This window comes from Austrofundulus limnaeus, unplaced genomic scaffold (genome assembly GCF_001266775.1).
Source record: "Austrofundulus limnaeus strain Quisiro unplaced genomic scaffold, Austrofundulus_limnaeus-1.0 Scaffold27, whole genome shotgun sequence".
Classification (NCBI taxonomy): domain Eukaryota; kingdom Metazoa; phylum Chordata; class Actinopteri; order Cyprinodontiformes; family Rivulidae; genus Austrofundulus; species Austrofundulus limnaeus.
Genome location: NW_013952429.1, coordinates 322,048 through 339,187, shown reverse-complemented (window position 1 = coordinate 339,187; position 17,140 = coordinate 322,048). Strand labels below are relative to the sequence as shown.

Genomic DNA, 17,140 nt, shown 5'->3' with positions numbered 1-17,140 from the left:
ACAAATTCTCCTAAATCACTCGTACGCACAACTTAAGAACAAATCTGTGCGTACGAACGGTTCTTGCATGAGGCCCATTTATTTTAGAATTTATAAAACTCTGGTAGTTTAGCTGAAACCACATATAATCTGATCACAATTTGGTTGAAAGTCTGTCCTAAACAAAAGAAAAGTTGGATCAGTATTTATTGAAGGGTGACTGTTTAAACATGGACTTGTGTTTTCCCAGTTTCCTTCTTGATTATTGTGCATCAAAATATAAATCAACGTATTTTATTTGTTATTTCACTTTTAAACTAATCCATTATTAGGCATTATATGATATTATTTAGGCAGTAAATATATAGTATATATATTTTAATCTGTTTTTAATCTGTTTTTTTGTTTCTTTTCCACAAGGTTATACTGTCACGTTATCCTACAGGCCCGTCATACAAAGGCATAATGCTCAGACATGACTTGTTTCAAATCAAATCTGGTAAAAAGAGATATCTCCTGACTTCATCTTGCACAGACAGGTCTGAGTTAATGAAAGCTTTGTGACGATGCGTGAGGGTTTATTTTAGAGCTGTAGAATTATTTGGCTGCTTCTTCTGGTGATGCAATGCTGACTGATGAAGACAATAAAGCGGAGAGGCCTTCGCAAGTGTTTTCTTTTCTTTTTTTCTAGTTCCTGCACCAGACTCTCTCTCAACAACACACCCATGGACTTTGATTAAGTGATAAAAAAAATAATGTTCAGTTTGTGCATCTTAACACGACACAAGTGCTGGGTTTTTCTTATAGTTCAACTTTATTGCTCGGTCTTGAAAGGAAATCAAACGGGGTGTATTTTGGTCAAACCTTACTAAGAGTGCCAACCAGTTAATCAGCTGGTCATCTCAACAGCCACAGAGTCCATTATGATTATTGATTTTTAGCAACGATGCTGCTACATGAGCCCACAGGCACGGCCTTGATCTGCCATTTCAGAGACCACAGAAATATTGTTCTGCATCATCACTGGTGGGTTAGGAAACACTGCAGTCAAAGAAATATCCACACCCTTCTAAAAGTAGTCAGTTTATTATGACCCCCGCATGCGAAGCGTAAGCGGGAGTCATATTGTTTTCGTACTGTTTATTTATTTTTTCTGTGATTTTTGGTCAACCATAGCACAAAAACGGCTGCACAGGTCAACATGAAATTTGGCAGGGCTGTAGATGAGTTTGACCTACACTGTGCCAGCCAACGATTTTATGGTAGACCCCATATTTGAGGGGGCTCCTTTTAAAGAGGGGGTGTATGGACATGCAAAAATGCTTATAACTCAGAAACTGTTCAACATAGAAGCTTCAGATTTCTTTTGTTGTTTAGCTCTGATGAAGCTCTATCCATCAGCGGGGATGCAAAAATGGTTATTGCAGGAGCTTCAGATTTTCATTGGTTATTTAGCTCTGATGAGGGGCTATCCATCAGGTCAACCAATGTGCTCCCCCCAAAAAACAACAAAAAAAAAAAAAAAACTCAAGCCACTACAATTTTGGGATGCACCTAGTCCAGGGCTGCCCAACCCTGGTCCTCGAGAGCCCCTATTCAGCATGTTTTACTTGGTTCCCTGCTCTTCAGCAGGTCTTCCGAAGATTGTTAATCACTCATTCATTCAAACCAGGTGTGTCAAGACAGGGAAACATCTAAAAATCACTGCTTTAAATGTTGACCAACAGCTCAAGAGCTTCTCTGTGCTTGATGAGACATTTTCTAAATATAATATTGACTTATTTTTATGTTTTTTTTAGTATTGCTTCTGGAAGCCATTGATTCTTTCCCATTTATTTGTAAATAATAAATCAGATAAGTATTAAAGCAGTGATTCTCAACCCTGGTCCACAAGGACTCCTTTCCTGCATGTTTATATGTTTCCCTGATTTGACACACCTGGTAAGAATGAATGAGTAATTAAAGGAGACTAATTATGGGTCCTAGAAATGTTTATGGTATGTCTGTGGGCTATCCAGACCATGTTTACTTAATTTAATGCACAAAATAATTCTCAGATAATAAAATTTCCCATTTTCTAGTTCTGCCTGCTCTGACTTCCGTTCAGAAGAGCTGTTTATGTTAATGAGCTCTGTTGGTAACGCCCTCCAAAAATCTGTTGACATTAACTCCGCCCTCCAAAGCCAGCGTTTACGTTAACATGGCTAATAATAGCAGAAGCTCCGTTGTACAACCATATGAGACCCAGAGTCAGAGTCGTGGTCCCAGCTTCTTCTTTTTTTTTCTCCCTCCTCTGCTCTGCTCACTCTGCATGCTGTTACCAGAGCAGGGAGCAGCAGCGGTGAAAATACCTCAGAAACTCAAACAAATAGGCTTTAACAAGGCTTTAATAAGATAAACAATAGAGGTATATGAGAAAACATGTTCATAACGAACGAAAATAATAAATAATTAAACTGTCTCGAACCCTGGTCTCCCACTCTCTGGTCCAACACTCTACCCATTGCCCTATTGGAGGCTTTTTGTGAAATGAACTGCACATTGCACAACAACACGGTGACGGCTTTTTATACTGAGGAGGAGGAGTCTCAGCCGGGGGTTGCTAGGTAAGGGGCTGAACGCAGGTTCAGGTGGGTTGTCGTACGACTTGTGACATCACAAAATGACGGAAGAATAAAACTTGCCATTAATATACATTAAAAATACATTTACTTACAGTAAATATGCTCCTGGGTGCATTTTTTTAGTCCTCGGACTGTTTTTTGAAGAAGTACATACCAAAAGTTGAGTAAAAAAACATTTAAAAAGTGAATTTTGCATAAGAGGTCCCCTTTAACAATCTTCTGAAGACCTGCTGAATAGCAGGAAAACTAGTACTGGGTGGTATACTGGTTCGTACCGAATACCATTTTTTATTTTTTATATGAATTTTCTGAATACCGACTTACCGGTTTAAATAGCCAGAACACGTACGGAACGTTTTGTCGCGGTCACTGTTTCCCGTGGGACACTTTTCCTTGCTGCACCACTATATGCGTTAGCATGCTAATATTATTGTTGCAGCGGCGGCTGGCGATTTCGCTTCTTATATTGGCTGACATTAAGAAAAACATCCCGTTTGCACCGTCGTTGAATCTAGTAAACACCTCTTCAGTGACGTGCACGGTTAGACTTAACACGCAACTTTAATATGGAGATGTGGATATGCATGGAGACTTTAGCGTGCTTCTATTGTGAAAAGCCGGGAAGGGGAGTTTTGTAATAAAATTGATTGACTGGTGTGCAAGGTGAGTCGTGCTGTTAATCTTTATTAAATAACATAAAACAATAGACCCGATAATAATCTTTTCTTAACCTTCCTCCTTCACGACTGGACCAAAATGCATTACTACTGTCTCCAACCAGGAGGAGAAGAAAAGACGTTTAGAGGAGGGAAACAGCGACACAGACAGAGGTACAGTAAAAGAAAAAAAGTTAATAAGCGGTGTTTGTACATTTTATTATCAGCTGACCTGTGATGAAAAGAAAAATACCGTGATATACCGTAAAACCGGTGTAAATGTTTAAAATACCGTGATATAAAATTTTGGTCATACCGCCCAGCACTAAGGGAAACAAGTAAAACATGCTGGATAGGGGCTCTCGAGGACCAGGGTTGGGCAGCCCTGATGCCATTTATTAGGAATAAAGACTTCTGAGTTCTGGTGCGTTTGTGCGTGCGGGGGTCATTATGTTACCGCTATGCGGTCTCTAGTTTTTTCCCCAAATGGAACAAAAAACTGAAGAAGCACCTTGGAAAAGTAGAAGTTTGTATTTTGGGACCACCCTGGTCCAACATCGGTTGTGGATGTATCAATACTATAGGTACTTGAACAACACTTTTCTTTTAACATGTCTCTTTGTTCCAAACATAAAATGCTGCACCGGAGCATTCGCTTAGAGGCAGGTTCAGGTAATTATTTATTCTGTTCTAATTACACAACTTCAGAATCAACATGCTAACGAGTAGCATTCATATTTAGCTAATATGGAAATTGTAAAATGAATGCGACGTCACGTCATCTTCTGTGCACGTGGGTCGCATCAGGGCCATGGGGAATTCACATTGGAGACAGATGGAAGACATATTTGCCAACGTTCATTTAAAATAAAATACATAAAAAAATCCAGGCCATGGAAAATTAAAAGAATAAAGACACTCCAAAAAAAAAATCAGATTTCAAAAAAGAAATTTAAAAAAGATCTGAATTCCAGCAATAGTGAAGAATCCTTCTAAAAATTCATGGATCCGGATCATCATCAAAATGTAATGGTGTGTTCCTTTGACCAATACCCTTCTGTGGTAGAAATTTAATGAAAACCCGTCCTTACGTTGTTGAGTAATTTTGTCAACAGACAGACAGTCACTCAGTCAGTTAGACACGACCAAAGACACAACTTCTTTAGTGGAGGTAATTATATATATATACACACACTGTATATATATATTTGTGTGTGAGTATCTGTGTGTTTGTGTTGTATGTTATTTATTACATTTTTAATCATATATATGTGTGTTTGTGTACCAGTTCTTTTCAACGAATTAAAACGTAACTGGAACAGTATCAGAATAAAGAAAACATCATAAAAGAAAATACAGAATACACATAAATTTTTAAGAAAACCTTAGTGTTATCTATCGGACAACAGACCTGAACGGGGGGTTGGGTGAGATAGCTAGCTTACCTTTCCGATACAGGTATGGAGGAAAAAAATCCAAAAACGTAAACAAATACAAAATTGTTAGGACGCGCAGGCCGATGTATCATCAAATTGATCTTTTGTTACATTAAAGTCAGTAACTTTGTCAATTAAAAAATAATTCAGTCTTGTTTTACTTCCATGCGACTTCGTGATTGGTCTTCTGCACCGCTTCAGGCAATCCCATTGGATGTCTACAGTCACGGGGGGCTGACCCGTCTATGAATGCTCCGATGTAATTAGAAGTCTACGGTCAGCTTCCTTGAAGCTAGGGATGGGTACCTTTGACATTTGAATCGATTTGGTGCCAATATCCGGTACCTGGGAATCGGTACCGGTACTTAACAGTACCTATTTTCGGTAACTTGTGTGTGTTGTTTTTTAAATAATAAACTTTATTTTTATTTAACATATTTCTCAATATATAAAATTAACAAATAAAGACAACATCCAACTCTTTGTATTGTAACATCAGTTGTGTAACTTATTTAAGGTGAAAACTCTTGAAAACAACAACACTGTTTTGTCTTATTGCACAAATTAAAATCCAGCTCCACGTATTTCTATTGATGTCATTTCCCTGCTAGAAAAATTGTGTGATGGAGGTCCATGGAAGGGAAATGTGTTTAAATCAAATAAACAAAAGTGGATGGAGTTGAAGAAAGTGAAGAAAGTGGTGGTACTTTATTTATTTTGAGCAAGCGAACGTTGTGCTCACAAGATAATTAATCCACCAGATAATTCAGAGGCGGTCTGTTCGATGAGTTTTACTCCAGGAGCTGCGAGGCTTTCAAGCTACGTTCAGACTGAACTCTGTTTACTGAACCAGCGGCTGCTGACGTCATTACCCTCTTGCGCGGTGCTGCATTCATGACAAGTATGGAAAACTCACCCCTGTTCCGCCAATACGGTCGCAATGATGCATTTAGGTACCGAAACATAGTACCGTTTGATGTTACATGAATAGGTTCTTGGTAGTACCAACAGAATTCGGTCTGTACTTAAAAAAGTATCGAAATCAGTACCCATCCCTACTTGAAGCTGATTGGCTGTCTACAGTCTACAGTTCTATGGTGGATTATTTCCCCTATCATAAAATATCCCTGCATCCGTGATCCGGATCATCACCAAAATTTATTGGTGTGATGCTTTAGCCAATCCCCACATGTGGTAAACGTTTCATGAAAATCCATCCGTACGTTTTTGAGTAATTTTGTCCACAGACAGACATACGTGACCGAAAACATTACCTCCTCCCTTGGTGGAGGTAATAAGAAATAAATGTAAAGACCTACACCACAACATACAGAAATGCACAAAAGAAATGCCTTTAACTCCAGTGGCACGGTGGCTCAGTTGGTAGAGCTGTCACCTCCCAACGAGAAGGTTGTTGGATTGAATCCCGGCCGAGGACTTTTCTGGTTGAGAGTTTGCTTGTTCTCTCTGTGCATGAGTTTACTCTGGTACTTGTTTCCCCTCATGGACCAAAAACATGACTGTTAGGTTAAATGGTAACCCTAAACAGGGGTATTCATAAGGATATTTTTCAGGTTGTCCAGCGGACAACCTGTTGACAAAATCTGGTTGTCCGCAAAACATTTTGGTTGTCCAAAATAATCTCAAGAAAAATGTAAATTAACAAGTACTATTGTTCAGTAGATGAAGTTTATTATATATAATTGTTCTCAGTCAGCCAGGTTGACAGGAGCTGCATGAATAAAATTTCCTCATTCTCTTCTTTGAAATAGAGTTCAACATTCATAAGCTTGTTTCTGCTCATAGGTCAAACWTTTTCACTTAAATAGGAGTACACTGTGTACTAGGGCTGCCACGATTAGTCTATTAATCAATGATTATAATAATAGATTAATCTTTTTTTTTTGTTCTTTACTTTGTTTTTCTCTCCAAACTGCTTTGACACCTTCCACTGCCACATCTGCCTTTCTATCCTTGACAGTGCAGTAGTGGTAATCGGGGTAGGCCGTGGACGTCACAAGACATTATACAGACAGGCTCTGGTATCATGGCTACCTGACAACGGAGCTCAAAGTGTGGGATCATTTTAAGAAAATGGAAGAGAAACCTGTGTAATATCTGCAGAGCAGAACTTACCTTCCACAGCAATTATTTTTAGTTAGCATATAGCTAAAATCTAACCATGGTTGTATAATAGCAGCTGCATTCTGGCGCGATAAGCTGTATGTTTTATATTCAATTAACGTATGATCTGATTAGTCGACTAATCGAATAAATAATCGGTGATTAATCGATTATAAAAATAATTGTTTGTGGCAGCTCTACTGTGTACATGACCTTATTAAAAGTTACAGTTTAGTGCTCTGTTCGGTTTTACCAAGTTTTTTTCCCCCTTTCATTTTTACAATGACGAACACCCGTGGCAGAGAACTTTAATCAAGGTATTTTTTGCTTGGTTGTCCACCGGACAACCAGGAGACAGGATCTGGTTGTCCGAAACGAGAATAGGTTGTCTCGGACAACCTAAACGATGGTTATGTCTACCCCTGCTAAATTGTCCCTAGGTGAGAGTGAATGGTTGTTTGACTATGTGGCCCTGTGATGGACTTGCGACCTGTCCATGGTGACTGCTGGATATGGGCACCAGAGACCTGGTGGACCCTGAAAGGAAGACGCAAGTAAAAGATAATGGATGTTTCAACCTCATCCCTTTGAAGCCAAGTGTTAAATTTTCATTTTCCCATGTTAGCGACGAATCTTCTTTTTCTGCATCCACTGATGTGGACTCACCAATAACACAAAAGTGTTACATGGTCATTAGAAAAATAAGACCTATTTAAAATAATTTAGGACTTGAACAAAACAATTTAGTGAATTTTAGACTTTTTAAGGCCTACATTTTTTTTTATTTTAGACTTTTTAAGAGCCTGCTGAAACCCTGCCATAAAAAGCTGAAATAATCTGTAATAATCAGATTTTTGTCCCATTAGTTGACTTATAAAATCATTAGATGCAGCCCTGATTAGCAAACATTTGACCTTTTTACAGTTACTAATGTGAATGATCAAAGTCAGTATTTTGAAATCCAGTGTAGTCTAGATAGGGCCATACCTACTTTAGGTTTGTTGAAATACAGTCTACGATGTTCATTTCTACCACTGTTTCAGCTATTGTAAAATATCAATAAACTACAGTAATGTACAAATATATTTCGTTTATAAAAGTGAATAAAAATTAAAATTCAAAGGACGAAAACGAGAGTTGAACGCCATTTATATTGACTGATAAAAAAAACACACCTCCTGTTTTCACCATAGCTGAATGTGGTACACCTCTTCAGTGACATGCACAGATAGATATCATGACCAAAGTAAATTTGTCTGATATTCATTTTCCTTCAAGACTAACATGCTCCTGTGTGCCCAAATACTGTTCTGGGGACGACTGTGGAATCTCTGGAGATGATGGTGCAAAGAAGGATTTTACATAAAAATCAAGAACATTGTGGACAACCCTGACCATCCTCTTCATCAGACTGTCATAGAAAGACAAAGTGTCTTCAGTCGGAGGCTTCTTCAACTTCGCTGTAATACAGACCGCTACAGAAGATCGTTCCTGCCCACAGCCATCAGCATTTACAATAAGTTTTTAGTTAAATGAGTTACAACAACACCTAATTTCCCTCTGGGATCAATAAAGTATTTTTGAATTGAATTGAATACGTGACTAATGTCTACAACCAGACAAAGAAGAACAGACCTGTAGAGAAGGGAAACAGTGACAGAGGTATAGTAAAAGACAAGAGGTCAGGAAATAACTTCTGTGATGCAGAAAGAGAGTAACTTCAGCTGATTGTGGTTTGCTGATCAATAAGCAGTGTTTGCACTTTTTACCATCAGCTGAGATGATTAGGGGTGTAAGAAAATATTGATACACTGAAATATCGCGATATTTCATTTCCCGATACTGTATCGATATTCTAAAGCCCTGTATCGATTTTTCATTAAGTTTTAAAACATCAACTTTCCTGCCAGCCGTTCATTTTTATGTTGTAGTTCAGCCTCTGACCACTAGTTGGCAGCAGTGAGCCAGACATTTGGCTCCTCTACCTCTTGAGGTAGAGGCTATTGTTAAGTGTTGGGTGACCATATTGTAAATTAATATTAAAAACTAAAAGCAGCAAAAAATATATTTTCAAACTATTTATCGTCAAATTTAGTCTAATAATTGAAAACATGGATTAAATAAGAAATATGAAACAAATAAAATAAAATACTTACAAAGCAGAACACAGCTAAATGTATCAAAAGTATGTCTCTGTAATATTAGAATTTTCTGAGACAATGAATTTTGGTTTTTCATTTTTTTTCCCTGTAAGAGGTTTTTATTTAATATAATTTTTGGACAAAAAAAATCGCAATATATCGCCTTGCTTATAGTATCGCAATATATCGGGATATATCATATCGTGACCCCTCTGTCATGATATGTATCGTATCGCCAAATTCTTGCCAATACACAGCCCTAGAGATGATACCAAGATAATTGTTGAAAATACTGTGATATAAAATTTGGATTATACCGCCAAGCACCAGGAGCATGATGCCTGATTTTACACATTAGCAACTGTAAAAAAAAGTCAATAATGAAGGAGAAAACGTGGAGCTGCCAAACTGGTCATTTAAAACAGATGTAACAAAATGCATAACAGTCCAGAATATGTTAATGTGATAATGTAATTAAATCAATCTGGATCTTGCACACTTTGCATGCGTTTACATTAAAAAAAGACTGCATTTTGGTTGCTGTTACAGAAGTTATAATTTAACATCAAGCTCAAAATTTGTAACACAACCCCCATGATCTCAGAGAACAAGGGAGCCAACGCTCAATCACTTCAGTCAACAACATGAAAACACCTCAGCACAAGTGAAAGGTGACTTAATCAAAACCTTTGTGCCAGAAAAGATATTTTCCTTTATTTAATACAAGATATAGTTGCTCATAACCTGCTTATAAGCAGAGATAGAAAACTTACGGTAGACTGTATCAAGCACTGTGAACACAACTAAAGCAGAAAGTCTGGGTTAAAGGAACATCAGAGCTACCATCCAGTACCTGTGGTTTCTTTGTTATTTTAGGCTTTAACAAGTCGGGCTAAAAAAACAAGCTTTGATGAACTTGCTTCATAGTTTACCTCCCAGATGAAGGGCCTAAGGTGGGTTTTTCATCTGACTGGTCAAACACAGTGAAACTGACAGATATAACTCATAAATTGTCTAATGTGCAAGCATAATTTGTTGAAACAGCTGATAATATGTTGAAATAAAAGTCTTAAACAGTGTAAAAGACTCAAAATTCAAAAGTTCTGTTATAACTCAATCTCTCTCTTCCCCAATAAAAAAAGAACAGATTTAAACTAAATTTAAAAGGAAACCTGGTTTGGAGAACTAATCAAGAAAAGTGACTCAATAGGAGTTTGATGTTCAGGCATTGGGTCATTATTAGAAAAACAAAAAGGAGTTAATAGATTTTTTTAAAAGCCCAAAAAAGTAACAGGCCTTTGGGTACATTTACTGGGTAAAAGCAAGTTTTATTCAAACAGTCTGGCTGTTTTTAACTGGGTTTCTGTGTAAAAGTTGTACATAATTTATGTCTTCTCTGCTGTAGATTTCTTCATGAACAGCTTCACTTTGAAAAAACGGAGCATAAGTCCAACAGGACTGATGAGCTCAAAGCTGCTCTGAATGCAGGCAAGGATGAAGTGGACGGCTGCAGTAATAAAACAGCTCCAGTCTCTATTTGTTTTTAGTAGTTCATCTGAACACCATCTGATCAGGTTCCAAATAATGATTATTTTGGTAATCGGTCCAATTTTTTCATTAGTCAATTAGTATTTTCCACCGTCTGATAAAGTCACACTCAATAGAACATTGTGAGTGTATAAAAATGAAGCATCCTGAAAGTTTAAGCTCTCTTCATAAAACACCATCTCCCCGTCAGCAGCTGTGTAGACCAAAGTGAAGCAGACGCTGCTAACAGACAGGTATGGCAGGCCGTTGTGACATAAAATCAGCTTCACCACACAAATTAAATATTTGAAATTGGTTTACGAGTTAAGATATCAAACTATATTTTGACTAGGCAAAATACGAATTAATATTTATTATGGTATGCTTGTTTGTCTTTGTGTCTATGGTGTATAATGATGTGATTGTGATGCTGTATTTCTGAGTGTTTTATGTGCTGCAGAACAGGAACCTGCTGTAAAACAGCAATTATGCTGAGTCAGGCTTGATTTTTAGTAATTTTTTCCTGTTAAATCAATAAATCAGATCAAATCAAATCAATTAAACACCTATAATATGTGTAACTACATTCTTACTACTATTATGTCAAATTTACCATTAAGTTGTATGGAGGCTCTAATTCAAGATATCCACAATATATTACTGACTTCCTGTAACATATTTCAGATAAACAAATTAAATTATGAATAGCCATAGAGTAAATTTTTGATATCTCACTTTTTGTTCTGACTAGTCATAATTTTAATTAAAAATATCTTAAATGACATCAAGTTTGTAGGTGCAGTAAATATTGGTGTTCTTGGTAGTTTTTCTGATATTTGTATTATTCACATGAACATCAGATCAAAATCGACTGAAATTAGGAGTTAATCATGATAAATTTTAGCCGTATCGTCCAGCCCTACGTTCCCCTCAGTAGTCTCGTGCGTGATGAATCATAGACACGTTTATATTTTGTGTCACTCCAGGCGTTGTGTACATCCAGCTTTTTTTTAAACTACCTGCAATTCCTTTATAGTTAGAAAATTGCAGCTTTGAGACTTGAGACTGTGTTTAGAGTCTAAGTTTAAACTATCCAGTTTGCAAGTTTTGCCCTCAAAACCTGTTTTTTTATGGTCAAGAGAAAAAAAATAGTTATTTTCGACACAGTTGAGCCATTTTTATTATTTAAGATCAGACTGAACTGAATCAAACCCAATTGCAATTTAATGATTCAGAACTTTATGAATCAAAATCGAACCAGTTTGGGGAACTGGCCATGATACCCAACACTAACATAGTAAATAAGTGTTGCCATTATAACGCAATTATTCACTGAAAAATGTTCTGGTAGCAATGAGATGTAGCACTTCTAGGAGACACATCTGAGAGACATTTCAGAGCTTTTCTAAAAAACTAACTGCATGGCTAAATGTAATTGTTAGGGGTGCAACCTAAGTAAAGTTCAATACTTTAGTGTCACAGTTTCATATTTTTCTATACAAAAATAAAGAGAAATGTCCATGCCCCTTTTAACTTGTAATTTATTTAAATTAATTGTGAACATTTGTTTAACCTCAAAAATCCAGGTTTTTAATTAAATGTTGCTGAAACAGCAAGTTACTCAGTGGATCTGTGCTCGACAATGCAGCCTAGGTGGAGTAGTCGAACACAGATCCACTGATCCTTCAACACAGAGCATCTTCAGAAGACAAGATGATAAAGTAAATTAAATAAAAATCAGTATTGTTACATACAAGTGTGTATTGAATGGTTCGATTCGGGTACATGTATTGTTGCAACCCTAGTAATTGTGCATAAAGATTTAAAGAACTATTTGTTTGAACCACTATAAACTGTAGACTGTGGCGATCCTCTTAGCTGGTCCAAATGGATTTTGCCTTCTTGAAAAATGCAGAGTGGTTATTACAAACCTTATTATTGAAACTTTTAAAACAAACATTTTCAATTACAGTTATTATAGCAGTAATCTTAAGAAAATCCTACCTAACCACTATATTTCCTCATGCCACCATATATTAAAATGATCACAAACGCCTAAATTCTGTTTGCCCAATAGGCTTTGTTAGAAAATGTGTTTGAGGTAGATGTGGCATTTTTATATCAGAAGACAGCAACATCGTTACAAAGCAGCGAACCCAAGATTTGACTCCATTATACTGTTTTAAACTACATATAATAGGACATTTGTAACTCTCAGTGTTCATACAGGACTGTGTGACAGGTCTGCTGGAAACAAGACGAGGAAGGAACAACTGCACTGTTCTGAACTGGACAGCGTTTTATGAGCGTCCCTCCCTAGACATTCATTGCCACATTTTAACCCTGTTCATTCACACAGAGCCACAACCCCTGAGTGTACCGAGGCCTGCAGAGCCAAAAGCTTTATTTACTTCCACCTTTTCCAGACGACGACCTGTGACACTAGTTTACTGTCTACTGAGAGACAGGAGTAGACTCAAACAGCTGGGTACATGTGCTCACTGCTGAAAGGAAAAGTGACAGGAAATGACAAAGCATAGACTTTTATGTAGTGAACCTCATTCTAACGGCACTGAAGATGGTATCTCAGAGCTGCAACTGCTGGGGGAAAAATAGCACTCGAAATGACGAAAAGTGGGGTTTCTGCTGTAGTCTTACATAACTCTGTGACCAAAGGACTTATAAAAGTGGGGCCACCTTTTTCACAGGCCGATTTTACTCGCAAAACCATAAAGATTACTTTATTGTGTACCTCCACCCACCTTGACCTAATTTGTACCTAGCGTAGCAGGCGCCCCCAGATTTGTGTTTTATCTTAAACACCTAAAATGTGAACAGGCAGTTACTGATCATCAGCATCATTTTTAGACCTGGAACAGGGCTCTAGAGTGCGACCAATTTGGTCGCAAATGCGACCAGATTTCCTAATAGTGCGAGTAAAAAAATGTCCGTTCGAGGGCGAGGGGGAGCGGTCGCCCGCTGAAACTAAAAGTTTTCATCATGTTCTATAAAAATAATCCAGCAGTATCAATGGTCGCCCGCCGACAGTCTCATCTCTACTAATAACACAGCGCTCTGCTCGCGGGCTCCACACACGTTTGTTGTTCTATCCTCATGGGGACTTTGCATTGGCTTCCATTCATTTCCCTGTCCCTATAGCCAACCATAACCTCCCAGGTATACTACACACCTGACCCAAACTCTAACCTCACCAGGCTGTGTGTACCAGGGAAATGGTCAATAATTGTACCCACCATGAAGCAAAATTCACACACGTGCGCACATGCATAGCGAAACAACCGTAGTTTTTTTAAAAACCCAGATCAGAGTCTGAAAACCAGTTCTTTCTTAAGTGGAGATGAAAATAAGATGTGGACGGTTGCTCGCTCGTCCATCTTGTTAATTTAACTGTCGGGGTCTGAGCGCTACAGATCATTTCAGCAGGACGAGGAAGCTCACCTGTATGGCAGGCCACTTTTGCACTTAATCTACTTCACCACAGTTACATTCCAAGTATCTGAAATTGGTTATTCTGGGTCTCAGCAGGATAAAACTAGACATATTAGATATTTAAGTGAAACAATATAAGATAATAAGATTCAACTAATGCTGAAATTGCAGACTTTTGTGTGTTATTATTTTTAAAAAATCTGCACAACCTTTTAATAAATATCAGTAATATTTCTGTTATTAATCATTATTCTCTGTTCATCATTCTGGTTTATCCAAGGTCAAAGATCCATAGTTGCCCATCTGAGGGGCTTGTGTCTAAAAGAAATGTAACCATGAAATGTTTAAGATGTTTATAAGACGTTCAGCCCTTAAACATTTGCACTTAGAATTTTATAGACTCACTTTAAATACGTTTCAGTAAGTTAAATGTCTACAATTCTGGTTCAAATAGAGAACTTTATGTTTACTAGATTGTTAACTAATTATTTTCGATTTAATATTGTCTTAATGAACAGTGATTTAAAAAATAACCTGTAAAACTCTGATGTTAAATGTGACGTGGTTGAAAATTTGGGTGCACTTAACCTTTGCACCGGTGCAACCAGTGCAAAAAGTTAGTCTAGACCAGTGGTTCCCAAACTTTTTATCTTCTGACCCACAAAATATCCATGGCAAAAACTTGTGACCCCAAATATTACTGGTCNGTGTGTGTGTGTGTGTGTGTGTGTGTGTGTGTGTGTGTGTGTGTGTGTGTGTCACAATCACACCACATTTCAACACAATATTTTGTCAAACTGCATAAATCATAATCATTTTTGTGTTTTCTTGGCAGCCATTTTGAATAAGGTTGACTCAGATCATCATGGTGTTTGACTCATAATGTTGCCCACTTAACACTGAGCTATGTGCTGCTCATTAAACAGAGGTGCACCATGTACAGTATAAAAACAGTGAAGTGTGTCTGCCTCTCATTTATCTGATTTCTGAGGAATACTCCTTTTTTTTTCTGCATGAATAGTGAAATAGTAATGTCTTTGTTGGATCAGGACACCTGCATAGCTGAACTGACAGAAGACCCCCACCGCCCCCTTCCAAGATTGTAAATAAAAAAAAACCATGAATCTGCGATAGTTCACCAGCAGAGGGCGCCACTGTCAAGGTGTTCCACAGTCCAGACTGTTGAGTGGTTCAAAGAAATGTTTTAAAGTTCCCTGATAAATGTGGGCTTTAAAGTTCACTTCAACACGTCACAAGTTCCAAAACTAGATCAGAACAGGAGTATTGGTATTGGTAATTGGGGATGGGTACAACCTAGGTGAGCGGGGGCCTCATAAATGGGCCCATTGCTCTCCCCAGAAGATACTGGGCTTTAATCAAACCTTTTTGTCCCTCGGATGAAGGACACCAGGTTAGAAACCCTCAGTGTTCTAATCTTCTCGGGATCCACAAAGGGGTCTCCAAGAATTCTTTCCCTTAGACCAGTGGTTCCCAAACTTTTCAGCTTTTGACCCACAAAATAACAGTAGCAGAGACCTGTTCCCCCAACTATTTTTGTATGATAAACATTTGTGTCAACAAAACATAGACATAGTAACAATATTTTATATTTAACGTACCCATTTTAAACACACTAACCTCACTCATTTATTGTAGCAACTAAGGCAAAAACGCAATTAATTCCTAAAATCTTTTCAGGACCCCACCTTGATGTTTTGGGACCCCACTTTGGGTCCCGACCCCAACTTTGGGAAACACTGGGGACAGCGGTTTCCTGTTAGACGAGTTCTCAAATACAGTTTTAGTCAATTACTAAACGGGTATGAGAGGATTTCAGCGATTTTGGGACTATTTTACGAGATGTTTGAGAATCCTGTGATTGTTTCAAGACATTCAGGAGACTTTCTGGACACTCCCTCGTGACAGCCCACTGAAATACCACCTTAAGAGAAGGGAAAGTGACAATTAACTGCCTTTTTTTTGCAGTGAACTTCACTCTGACTGTGCCAAAAAAATGTGTTAAAACTTTAAGATGACAAACTCACAACAAAAGTGGAAGTTTTTTGGAAAAACCTTTCCAACAGAAAAGGCCACAGTAGAAAGAGGCCTCTCCTGACTTTTACCCAGTAATAAGACCGTAGATCAGAAATCAAAGTGATAGAAACCATATGAGACTCCATTTGCATGTGACTCATGCAAACCGTGGGGAGCAGCAGGAGACAGCAGCTCCACTCAGCAGATGAGCCTCTGTGTGGAGCAGAATAATAACAGCACGCAGAAAAAAATGGATTCCACTTTGGTGTCTTTAACAGTCATCTACTTGTCCTAATCCTCCTGGTCAGGATGCAATCAGCCGCCCGGCCTCTGTAAAGCCTTGCCCTGGCTGTAAAACGCTGCTGGTGCCATCAGGCGCCAGGCAGCCATTTATGTGCATATGGAGCCAGTTGAGTCTCCACGTAAATGGCTGATGCATTTCAAATTTTTCTTCCTAATTGCTGAGGGCCATCAGCACCCCACGGCCTCCTCCTGACGCCTTTAAACCCACCGCCGTCCTGCCCGGAACACAGCCCGCTTCAACCACCGCGTCTCCCCGGCTCTCTAGAAATAAACCCCTCTTTTTTTATTTTTAAATAAATGGGGCTATTTTGGACGAGGAGTCGCTCTTTTCTCCAGCCCGAGTTAACCCCTCGAGACTCCGGATCAAACAATGAAACGGATTGGAGGCTTTCCAAATAACATCACAACACCTCGGTTAGCATGGAGGTGATTTTAAAGCAAAAGGCTCGATGTAAAAAAGTCTGCGGGCAGAGAGAGACGTGTCCGCGGGGACTCCGTGCCTTTAAAGGTGAATTAACGGTTCGAGGCGGCGGTGCTGGTCGCCAACATGTCAGCCTGCATCAATAAATAGCAAAGCCAACGCGCTCTATTGTCTGATAGCATATCAACATCTCCACCGGCAGGGAAGGAGGGGGGAAAAAAAGCGACACAGCCGCTAATTAGCCATCCTCCTGCGCCGCTGCCGCTCCGGAACACCCCCCGACCAAGAGCCAGGCCCTGCGCAGATCCTCGGACTCACCTGTGTCTCCTTTCGCCCGAGTGTGTACCGTCTCCGGGTTCACGGTCCGGTCCTCCTGACGCGCTGCAGCGGATTCTAACCACCAGTCCCCGGCACCGGCAGGCAACACTGAACCGCTGATTGGGCC

At 38.7% G+C, this 17,140-nt stretch overlaps 1 protein-coding gene across 1 annotated transcript in view; it reads right to left on the bottom strand.

Annotated features, from left to right (window-relative positions):
• gatad2b (GATA zinc finger domain containing 2B) overlaps positions 1-17,140 on the bottom strand; it is a 67,644-nt gene extending 50,504 nt beyond the window's left edge. The window contains exon 1 of the mRNA XM_014004825.1: positions 17,014-17,140. The gene's annotated coding sequence lies outside the window, so the exon portion shown is untranslated. The remainder of the gene's footprint in view (positions 1-17,013) is intronic.